A 12089-nucleotide genomic window follows, 5' to 3' on the forward strand; every position below is an offset into this window, starting at 1 on the left:
GGTAGTAGTGCAAGATGCATATGTAAACAGTTGTTACTGTAGTAACAGTCAGCAGTGCAAATGAACATTATAGTATTGCAAATAACAAAATGGAGGCAGGTGTGAGGAGGGAGAGGAGAGTCAATCAGTATATAAGGGGAGTGGGATCAATGAGGGTTAGAGTTTAATAAAGAGACAGCTCTGGGGAAAAAACTGTTCTTTAGTCTGCTGGTCCTGGTCCGGAGGCACCTGAAACGCCTGCCGGAAGGCAGGAGAGAAAACAGTCTGTGGGCTGGGTGAGAGGAGTCCTTAAGGATGCTGCGAGCTCGATGCAGACAGCGTTTCCTCTGGATGTGCTCGATGGCAGGTAGTGGAGTCCCAGTGATGCGCTGGGCGGTTTTCACCACCCGCTGCAGTGCCTTGCGCTCTGCAACAGAACAGCTCCCATACCACACTGTAGCACAGTTGGTCAGGATGCTTTCTATTGCACAGCGATAGAAGTTCACCAGGATAGTGGAGGAAAGCTGATTCTTCCTCAGTGTCCTCAGGAAGAAGAGGCGCTGGTGAGCCTTCTTGACCAGGCTGGAGGTGTTGGTTGTCCAGGTCATGTCCGCCGAGATGTGGGTCCCCAGGAACTTGAAACTGGAGACACGCTCAACAGCCATTCCATTGATGTGGATGGTGTCGTGTGTGCCTCTTGACACTTTCCTGAAGTCCACGATGAGCTCCTTCGTTTTGGTGGTGTTGAGGAGCTGGTTATTTTCGGTGCACCATGTGGCCAGGTGCTTGATCTCCTCCCTATAGGCAGTCTCATCGTTGTTGCTGATGAGACCAATCACCGTAGTGTCGTCCGCAAACTTGACGATGGAATTAGATCCGTACACAGGCTTGCAGTCGGAGGTGAAGAGGGAGTAGAGGAACGGGCTTAGCACACAGCCCTGTGGTACACCAGTGTTGAGTGTGATGGATGTGGAGCAGTTGGAGCCTGATCGAACATTCTGGGGTCTGTTGGTCAAGAAGTCCAAAATCCAGTTGCACATGGAGGTGTTGAAGCCCAGGTCTCCAAGTTTGGCTATTAACTTAGTTGGGATGACAGTGTTGAATGCTGAGCTGAAGTCAACAAACAGCATGCGTGCATAAGTGTTCTTATTGTCCAGATGTGTGAGCACAGAGTGCAGTGCCATGGAGACTGCATCCTCTGTGCTCCTATTGCTACGGTAGGCAAACTGGTGTGAGTCCAATGTGGATGGTAGAGAGTCTTTTAGGTGTGCCAGGACCAGCCGCTCAAAGCACTTCATTACGATGGGTGTGAGTGCTACAGGGCGGTAGTCATTAAGGCACTTCGGGCTGGAGTGTTTTGGCACTGGCACAATGGAAGTGCATTTAAAGCATGTTGGTACAGTTGCTTGGGCAAGAGACAGGTTGAAAATGTCTGTAAAAACCCCAGCGAGCTGCTCCGCACATGCCCTGAGTACGCGTCCAGGGATGTTGTCTGGTCCAGCAGCCTTGTGCGCGCTGATCCTGCTCAGTGCATTGCAGACATCTGTGGAGGAGAGTGTGATCGGTGGGTGGTCAGCTGAGGATTTGAGCTTGGTGGCAGTTTCTCTGTTGTCTCTTTCAAAGCGAGCGTAAAAGTCATTTAGCTCGTTCAGGAAGTTGACATCAGTGGCTGCGGGGGTGGAGTGAGAGGGTTTGTAGTCACTGATGGCCTGAATGCCCTGCCACATGCGCCGAGGGTCAGCGTTGGAAAAGTGTCCCTCTATCTTAAGCTTGTAGCAGTGCTTGGCCTCTTTGATGCCCCTTTTCAGATTTGCTCTGGATGTGCTATAGGCTTGTGCATCTCCTGATCTGAAGGCAGTATTGCGTGTCTTCAATAGGAGTCGCACTTCCCTGTTCATCCATGGCTTCTGATTTGGGTATGTGGTGATCTGCTTCTGGGTTGTAACACTGTCAATGGTGGTATTAATATAATCCAGTACAGAGGAGGTGTAGCAGTCAATGTCCGTGTGAGAGCCACTGGTGGCTTGAGAAGCAAACATACTCCAGTCTGTGTGTAGAAACCTTTCCTGGAGTGAGAAATCTGCCCCCGCAGGCCACACCTTGATGGTCTTCACTGATGGCTTCACGCGATTGATCAGAGGTGCATATTTGGGGGTGAGGAACAAAGAAAGGTGATCTGACTGTCCCAAGTGGGGGAGGGGTGTCGCGACGTAAGCTTCAGCCATGTTTGTGTAAACATGGTCTAAGGTTTTGTTTCCTCTGGTGTGACAGGAAACATGCTGGTGAAATTTCGGTAGCACTGACTTTAAGTTTGAATGATTAAAATCACCCGCAACAATAAACGCAGCTTCCGGGTGAACGGTCTGTTGTTTACTGATGGCTGCGTGAAGTTCTTTCATAGCAAACTTGGCATCAGCATCCGGGGGAATATAGGCTGCAGTTATAATAGTGGAAGTGAACTCCCGCGGTAGATAAAACGGTCTACATTTAACCATGAGAAACTCAAGGTTAGCTGAACAATGTCTCCCAACAATAGCAGAGTTTGTGCACCAAGCTTTGTTAATGTAAATGCACAATCCACCACCTCTGGTCTTACCGGAGCCATGTAATGTTCTATCCGCCCGGAATGTATGGCGTCCCGCTAGCTCAATAGCGTTGTCCGGTATTCCGCTGTTTAACCATGTTTCCGTGAAAATTAGAACATTACAGTTCAAAAGTCTCTTGCTGTATGTGATGTTGAGTCGAATCTCCTCCATTTTGTTCAACAGCGACCGTACATTGGCAAGGAAAATGCTGGGTAAAGAGAGCCGGTGTGGTGTTAGCTTTAGCTTAGCTCTTAGTCCTCCGCGCTTCCCCCGCCTTTGTTTACGATCTCGCCGGCGCCTGCGAGCACTTCCGCCCGGCCGGGCAGAGTGCATAGCCTCGGGTGATCTGGCGATCTCAGGAAGGAGTCGAAGGTTGTCCATAAAACTGTCGGAAATTCGCAAACCAATATCCAAAAGCTCACCTTGGGTGTACGATGTTAAGGCACAACTGTTCTGGACGAACAGACCCGAAATGAGCAAGAAAAATACTGCTAAATTACAGAATCTGGAGAGACCGCGAGCCTCGCGATGTACCCGCGCCGCCATCTTGGATCTTGATGGCGCCATCTAAAATAGCTTTGTGAAACCAGTCCAGAGTTCTTTTAGCACTGGGTTTCTTCTGCCTAGACTGCTAACTAAACTGCGTCTGGAAAGGGAGCGTTTTCTCTTTGTTTTGTCATATTGCTATGGCTTTGTGGTCGGATAATCATGGAGTGGTTTATATTTCATTTATAAAAGGGCATATGTGTGAAGTCTATTGGAGTGGAAGTGCGGCAGAAATTCATGGCTGACTGCCTTGCGTTTGTTTGTTTGCCCACACAACAGGCAAGCATCCAAAATCAACATCGTATTCTTTCTGACATTTGCTATGAAATACTATGATTGATTCAGAGTTTGTCTACACAACATGACAGCAGTGGATGCTCACAGTGCAATTCTACCCTATTTGCTAAACAAGAAGCATCAAGCCAAGCTGACACCTTTTCTAATGGTCTTGTTAGCTTTTCTTCAAGCTCAACACAATCTTTACCAGTTACATAAATAGCTGTGTCATCGACATACATTTGAAGACTTGCATCAGAACATATTTCTGGAAGGTCATTGATATAAACACTAACAAGTATAGGACCCAAGGTAGTTCACGAGAGGGATTCCTGCTATAGTTTTATCGGGGACTGACTTAATATTATTAATCACAATGCTTTGTTCACATTTTTCAAAATATGAATCGAACCATAACATAGATCGTTTTGAATTAAACTTCAAACATTTTGACATTAAATGTTGTTATTTACAGTACCAAATCCCTTTTTTAAGTCCAGGAACACCAAACCAACTATAAAGTCCTTTATCAAGTGACTATTTAATACGCTTCAATAACAAAACAAAAAAACTGAGTAATTATGCATGAAACCAGACTGCAAAGGGTGCAAATAATGTTCTATCTCTAAATAATGCAATAGTTGTCCTGAAACAGCCTTCTGCAGAACTTTGGACAAGACTGGGAGAAAACAGGCTTTGCCAAAACATCTTTCCAGCCTTTTTGCTTCCAATGAGCTTCTACTTAATTAGAAACCAAAGAGTCCATATCAACTTCAGGCGTTGACTGATTGATTGACATGCTGTCTTTCATAACATTGTTTCTGACTATCATGCTTTTTAATAGCTTGCTTCTTGAACATTATCAACTTTCAACTTTCAAGCTTGTCTTAAAAAAAAATCATGTAAAGAAGTTCTAATAAAAAGTAAAAAGCCAAAAAATTTAAGAAGTGGCTCAATAAGCACGGAGGTCCACCAATCGGCGAGTACGAGTGTGTACTTCCATCGTATGGAGTGAGGCAGCCCAAAATGATTTTGTAAGTGACACTTACATACTGAAAGCGGATCTCAGTTGTATAGCACAGTAACCGGAAAAATAGTTTTTACACATTTCCGAAAAACAATTAAGCTTACTGACCACCCGGATAAGAATGAGGAAGACAATACAGACGCATTATCAGATCATGATTATCTGTGCAATGACATGGCTGAGGCAAGCAATGAACTGAATTACTGCTTTGAAGGGATTCATTCACCTGACGAGGTTGTAGAGCCTGAGGATGACGGCAATGGTGGACCAGAGAATACAGGACAAAAGGGGAAAAAGCCAATGGACATCAGCAACACCTGGTAAAAAGAAATACAAAATTCCCATAAATAGTCTAGACTGGAGGAAAATAGCGCCTAAAGAAGGAGAACTAAAACTCAGAAGAACTTGGACTCAAAAACCGAGACAGAAAAACGATCCCATCGGCCTACAGCGACGTTTAATAATCAAGCGCCCTCTAGCAGTCTTATAAATAATGACAGTCTCGTTTATCGGGTGTGTCCTCATCAAATGACCTTGTTACCAATCAATTAAAAAATGCGGTGAGAGGAAGGAGTGACCCTTAACATCGTAATCCAGGTGTGTTTTATTTCATTTAAAGATATTTTAAATTTATCATTGTGACTGTCTTCAGTTCTCCAGCTGCCGTTCGGGGCGCCAGTTTAAGGAACGCTCTTATGTGTCGTATTTAAAGGTATAGTGACTAACAACCTAAATGGTCGTATGGGTTGGAGGACTTGTTGATTATTTATATGTGTTCATGTTGAGTTTCTCAGGGAGAATCTGAGCTCTCTCGTTCCTGACTGAGTCGAGCTGTTTCAGTGGATGATGAGGATGATGAAGATGAAGATGATGATGATGATCATGATTACTGTATGTGCCTCTGCCATACGTCTAGAAATATCCATTTTTCCTTATTTTCTCAAACATACATTTACTGTTATAGACATTATCATAGATAATCTTATTTTGGCACAGTTTATATAGGACTACATTTGATATACTTATTTCTATAATGCTGAATTTCTGTTAATGTACTATACATTTGGTATCCCAATGATAGATGTAACTTTGTAATAAAAGTCTATTGTCATGTATTTTGATGAGATCTTCTGAGAGACAAATAAAATGGGCTAGTAAAATTCAGAAAAGGTGGGTCTTATTATTTATTTGTTGGTTTAAGATTTATTAATGCTCTGCATGCCTCAAGTTCACTCATAGATGCTGCATTTAGCATTAAATAACGATTCAGAAACCATTTTAGAGCTTATTGGATTTTAAACTAAAATTAGTTAGCCTACGTCTGATTGCTTGGACTATAGGCTACTGCTATACTTATTCTGAACAAGTAATTAATCGTTCAATTTAAAATTGTTTAACATAAATGTACTATTTAATAGAGCTGCACTAAAGTTTTTATAAAGCCTAGCTCTCTATTAAATGTACCCTAGTCATACTACACATTTTTTTGCTACTATGTTGAGAGCATACAAAAATCTGGCCCAAGTCAGGCAAAACAATTGACAGCCCAGATAAATAAATAAAGAGGTGCAAACGGATGCATCTTGTTTTCAGGAGAAACAAACACTTAAAACAAAAACGACATGAGATTAGCACTATAACCAGTAGGTGGCAGCAGAGGAGCATTTATTTCACAATCTCCACTTCCTAAATAGGCTATAAGTAGAAAAAAAAAAAACGACTGACCCACGGAACAATTTGGATTCACTCTTTCCTTTATGACAAACAAAACAATTTTATTTAAAGGATAATTCCGGTATTTAGCACTTTGAGTCTCTTTTCTGGTTTGTTTTGGATGAACTAGAGTGGTGGACACAGAAATGTTGACGATGGGTCCTGTCTCGACTCTTTGACTCGTCTAGAATCGCCTTTGAGCGCTTCAGAGTGGCTGGCTACGGGCATGCACGAACATGTCCTTAAAACAACCCTTAACGTTCGTTTTCAAAACTGTGCAACTCACCGAGTGGTTAGTGGTGTTCGTTGATGATTAAAAACAAATATATCGGCGCAATGTATGATTTCAATCCATGTTATTTGCTATAGTGGAACTATTTTTTCAGATACCTCACAATCGTGTATAAACTTCCGCTCGATATTTGAGTCTGAAGCGCAGTAATATCAACCAGCAATGAGTCCTCCAACAGAAATCAATGAGATTTTACAAAATGCCAAATAAAACACGACAGAAACTGTATTTCGCTACGCTACTTGTTTTGGAACATCAGCGAACACCACTAACCACTCGGTGAGTTGCACAGTTTTGAAAACGAACGTTAAGGGTTGTTTTAAGGACATGTTTGTGCCCGTAGCCAGCCACTCTGAAGCGGACAAAGGCGATTCTAGACGAGTCAAAGTCGAGACAGGACCCATCGCCAACATTTCTGTGTCCACCACTCTAGTTCATCCAAAACAAACCAGAAAAGAGACTCAAAGTGCTAAATACCAGAATTATCCTTTAAATTGTGAACAGATTATAAAGAAAGCGAACAAAGTATGCTCTTTTTATTTAGCGACTGATAGAAAAACTCCCACGAAAACTCATTTGATACTAAATAAATTGACTAGGCCTAGACTCAAAACATTCAATAGGTTGTGTAAAAGAATAGGCTGTTGTCTGTGGTTTGTTCATTTACTTGGAGCTCAGGCTCTGCACTGGTTATAGGCTGGAACTGATATTAACTGTAAATGTATAAATTTCTCCATGATCAAAAAGGACGTTGATTCAGGGACGTTGTACTTGATGAAATCATGTTCACCCATTTACTAAATCCCTTTGTTTGCCCTGAATGTCCTTTTTACAGTTTTTCTCAGTCACTTTGGTACATTTCTTGAATCATCCTTAAGATTTGCAAACCAGTAAATGCAATAATTCACACTAGCAGCCCCACACAATGGATTATCTGCAGAAGCTTGTAACTTCCTCAAAATCCTTATTCATCTCTCAAAAGTCAGTATTCATGTCAATGAACATACTAGTGCCATCAGAATGAAAAGTCCTTGTGTCATTGTTCACAAACAAGATAGTCAAAATGCTTAGTCATGTTCTCAATATAAAAGTGTACTCGTTCATCATAGATTTAAACGATAGATAGAACGATAGAACAATAGATAAATAGAATACTGTTACGTCCCTCAGCTCCGCTGTGTTCTAATTATGTGTTTGAGTTTCCCCTGCTCTTAATTACAGATGAGCCACACCTGAGCGCAGCCGTATACTGAAGCTACAAAAGCTTTCCGGAAGCACACCTGGGCGCACACAGAGCCTGAGCCAGGAGTCTATGCACTGCCGTGCTGTCGTTGAAGCGTTAGGAGTCCACCCCGGGAAACAAAAGCGTTCCGCCTCAGTATTACTGCCTCTGTTTCTGAACAACCTACTAAATAAACATACCCCTTATGTTGGACACGAGCTGTTCTGTGTGCGTCTCTCCATTTATGTTAGGGGTGGTGTCCGTCCGCCCGTAACATATTGGAGGCTCGTCCGAGATTAATAATTTTGATTAAGTCGGACTTTAGTGTGAATTGCGGAACTTTTGAAGGCTACAACATTTTGGTGAGTGTTCTGGTGAGCAATTATGATTGTCTGTTCCTTTGTTTAGTTGACGTTTATTTTATTTTGGTGGATATCTCAGGAGGGGGCACGTAGGAGATGCCTCGAGCTGAGTAAGCCACTGAAGATTGCATAGGTATTTAGGATTTTGTTTTGGTTTTTGTGTATAGTTAGTTAGAGAAGTGGGACAACATTTTTGCCTATCAGAATACCTTTTAGTTTAGTTGTATAGCTTGTGATAATTTGTGGCATATCGCCAATTTAGTGAGCGCTGGAATTCTGATTGTACTAGCGTATTGATTAATTTGTGGGTGGACATTAAAATTCGTGGTCGTTTGTAGCCTATATTGTGCTTTTCGTTTGACCACTTTAGATATTCGCTACCTCGTAGCTTTGTCGCAGTTAAACTGCTTTGGTGAGTGTTTATTTGTAGTTTTTGTAATTTAAATTTTGTGCGCGCTTTAACTGTCTTTACCTTTAAAATTAAACGTTAACAAGCACTTTAAAAATTACGCGTTAAAATGGCAACAGAGGAAGTATTCGTTAAAGAACCCTCTATCGAGTTATTTTTGAAATTTTCGAAAGAGCAGTTACTGAATTTGGCTGCAACTTACGAGGTTGAGCTCACTTCTGCTGAAAAGCGCACCAAAGATACAATCAAGACCGTTTTACAAGCTGCTTTGGTTAGTAAGGGCATTCTGCCTGTAGAGAAACAATCCTCCGTGTCTACAGAAGCGTTACAGCTGCAGATTCGGTTAAGAGAGTTAGGTATCAGAGAGAAGGAAATTGAGTTCGACCGTGAGCGCATGCAAGCACAGGCACGTGAGCATGAACTTGAAAACCGACTCGCGTTGAGAAAGTTAGAAATCGCGGCTCAGAGGGAAGGTGTCGCTCCTTCTGACCCTAATTCATTTGATGTCACTCGCCACATCCGACTTGTGCCCCCTTTTGTGGAAAGAGATGTGGAAAAATATTTTCCCCACTTTGAGCGTGTCGCGACTAATTTAAATTGGCCGAGAACTGCATGGGCATTCCTCCTGCAATGCGTTTTAGTGGGACGGGCGCAGGAGGTTTACTCATCGCTAACAGTGGAGCAGAGCGGTGACTATGATGTTGTGAAAGCGTCAGTGTTGAGGTGCTATCAGCTGATCCCTGAAGCATACCGACAGAAGTTTAGAAACTTAAAAAAAGCTGAGCGTCAAACTTTTGTTGAATTTGGTCGAGATAAAGCAGCTCTGTTTGATCGTTGGTGCTCATCACAGCGGGTTGATAGTCAGGAGAAATTGCGTGAACTAATTCTTTTAGAAGAATTTAAGAACTGCCTGCCAACCGCTGTGGCAACCTATTTAGCTGAGCAGAAGGCCGAGTCTATTTCTGAAGCTGCTATACTTGCTGACGAATATGTCTTAACGCATAACATTGCCAGGGAACGTTTTCGCTTGAGAGTTAACCCCTCTACGACCACTGATATAGACACGAAAAAGAATGCAGTAAAGCAAGAAGACAGACACTGTTTTTATTGTAAAAAGCCCGGGCATGTTGTGGCGGACTGTTTAATATTAAAAAAAAAACAGTCCACGAAACCAATGGGTCTCGTTAGTTCTTCGAAGAAAATGTCGCCTGTCCTTCGTGCAGCATTAAAATCAGAGAAACCCCAGTCCATGTACGAGCCCTTTCTGACGAATGGGACCGTATCTGTGCCTGGTGAGGAGGCTGTCGCTGTGCGCATCTTGCGTGATACGGGAGCTGCACAGTCTTTACTCCTTCGCGGCTTGTTGCCGTTGTCTGAAAAGACTGCAACTGGTAGTAGTGTCCTTGTTCGAGGAATCGAGATGGGTTTTCTTGATGTGCCGTTACATTGCGTGCGTCTTGATTCAGATTTGGTGTGTGGTGATGTGGTTGTTGGTGTTCAAGACTCTTTACCAATCCCCGGTGTCACGTTTCTCCTTGGCAATGACCTAGCCGGTGGAAACGTATGGAGCCGTGGCGATGTCCCACCGGAGGTTGTGTCTGTGCCGCTCATTCAAGAGTGCCCCGATGAGTGCGCACAAAAATTCCCAGAAGTTTTTCCCACCAGTGTTGTCACTAGGTCGCAGACTCGAAGGATGAGGGATACAGTACCTCCCCTTGACATCGACCTAAGTGACAGTTTCGTTGCTCACCCTGCGGAGTGTGAGAGGCTCCTTGAACCCACTTCCGCTCCGTGCAGCAGTAGTCCTGTACATGTGAGGAACGGAGGAAAAACCATAGAACCAGATATTTCGTTATCTTTAGAGAAACTCATTAGTGCTCAACAAAAAGACCCTACTCTTGTTTCATGTTATAATACAATTCAATCTGTTTCAGACCGTGCCAGCGAGAGTTCTGTTTTCTTTGTCAGAGATGGCTTACTTATGCGGAAGTGGACGCCTCACAAAAGTAATGAATGGAATGACATTGAACAAATCGTTATGCCGACTGAAAATAGACGTGCAATTCTGAGTGTCGCGCATGATTATGTTTCTGGTCACTTAGGTGTGACTAAAACATTCAACCGTGTTCTTCGTCACTTTTTCTGGCCGGGGCTGAAGCGTGATGTGCGGCAGTATTGTAAGACGTGCCATGTCTGTCAGGTTAGTGGTAAACCAAACCAGATAATTCCACCTGCACCGTTGTACCCCATACCTGCCGTAGGTGAGCCTTTTGAGAAAATAATCATTGACTGTGTCGGTCCTCTTCCACGGTCGAAAAGTGGATATCAGTATCTACTAACAATCATGTGTACTGCTACTCGTTTCCCAGAGGCGGTGCCTCTGAGAAAAATCACTGCTAGAATTGTGTCCAGGGCTCTATTAAAATTCTTTGCTTTTGTGGGGCTACCGAAAATCGTTCAAACGGACCAAGGAACCAATTTCACTTCGCGTGTTTTCTCTCAAGTCCTAAAGTCGCTCCAAATTAAGCACCGCATTTCTAGCGCGTTCCATCCGGAGAGCCAAGGCGCTCTCGAACGTTACCATCAGACGCTAAAATCTATGCTGCGTGCATATTGTTTGGAGGTGGGTGCAGACTGGGAAGAGGCGATTCCTTGGATGCTTATGGCATCTAGAGAAGTCGTGCAAGAGTCAATTGGTTTCAGCCCTGCAGAACTAGTGTTTGCTCATGATGTTCGCACGCCTTTGAGCGTCATTAAAGATCAATGGATGAGCAAGCCTACCTCTCGTAGTGCAGTACAATTTATAAGTGACGTTCACACCCGACTACACAGAGCGCGTGAACTCGCTAGAGAGAATTTAGAGAAGACCCAATCTAGCATGAAAACATGGTATGATCGCAAGGCCAGAGCCCGTTCGTTTAAACCTGGAGACCAAGTGTTGGTTCTCTTACCCGTGCCCGGTTCTGTGTTTCAAGCTCGATTCAGTGGACCATATACTGTTGAAAAAAAAATATCGGATCTGAATTATGTAATTGTGACCCCAGACAGACGAAGACATTCTCGCGTCTGTCATGTAAATATGCTTAAACCATATTATACACGTGAAGAGGTTAAAAATAGCTTGTGTGACCTTAACGTACCCGGTCCTGTCGAGGTCCCCGTGTTGCCGTCTTCACTGGTAGATGATGATGATGAGGTGACTCCTCCGTCGCGGTGCGTGATTGAAGGTCGACTTAAAAACTCCGCTATGCTGTCCGGTATTGTAAATCATTTGCCACATTTAACACCCTCTCAAGCAACTAACATATCGTCTGTGATAGATGATTTTCCTGAATTATTCGGAGATGTTCCGACTGTGACCACCGTTCTGGAACATGACATAGACGTGGGTGATAAGGGCCCGATTAAACAGCACCCATATAGAGTAAACCCAGAAAAGCGAGCTATCCTGAAACGGGAAGTTGAGTACATGATACAGAATAATATTGCTGAACCTAGCTCTAGTCCGTGGAGTTCCCCGTGCCTTTTAGTTGGAAAACCTGATGGCACTTACAGGTTTTGCACGGACTACAGGCGTGTTAATGCCATCACTGTGCCAGACTGCTATCCACTACCGCGGATGGATGACTGTGTGGACCGTGTTGGCTCGGCTACATTTATCACTAAAATCGACCTCCT

The sequence above is a fragment of the Rutilus rutilus genome (genome assembly GCF_951802725.1).
Source record: "Rutilus rutilus genome assembly, chromosome: 18".
NCBI lineage: Eukaryota > Metazoa > Chordata > Actinopteri > Cypriniformes > Leuciscidae > Rutilus > Rutilus rutilus.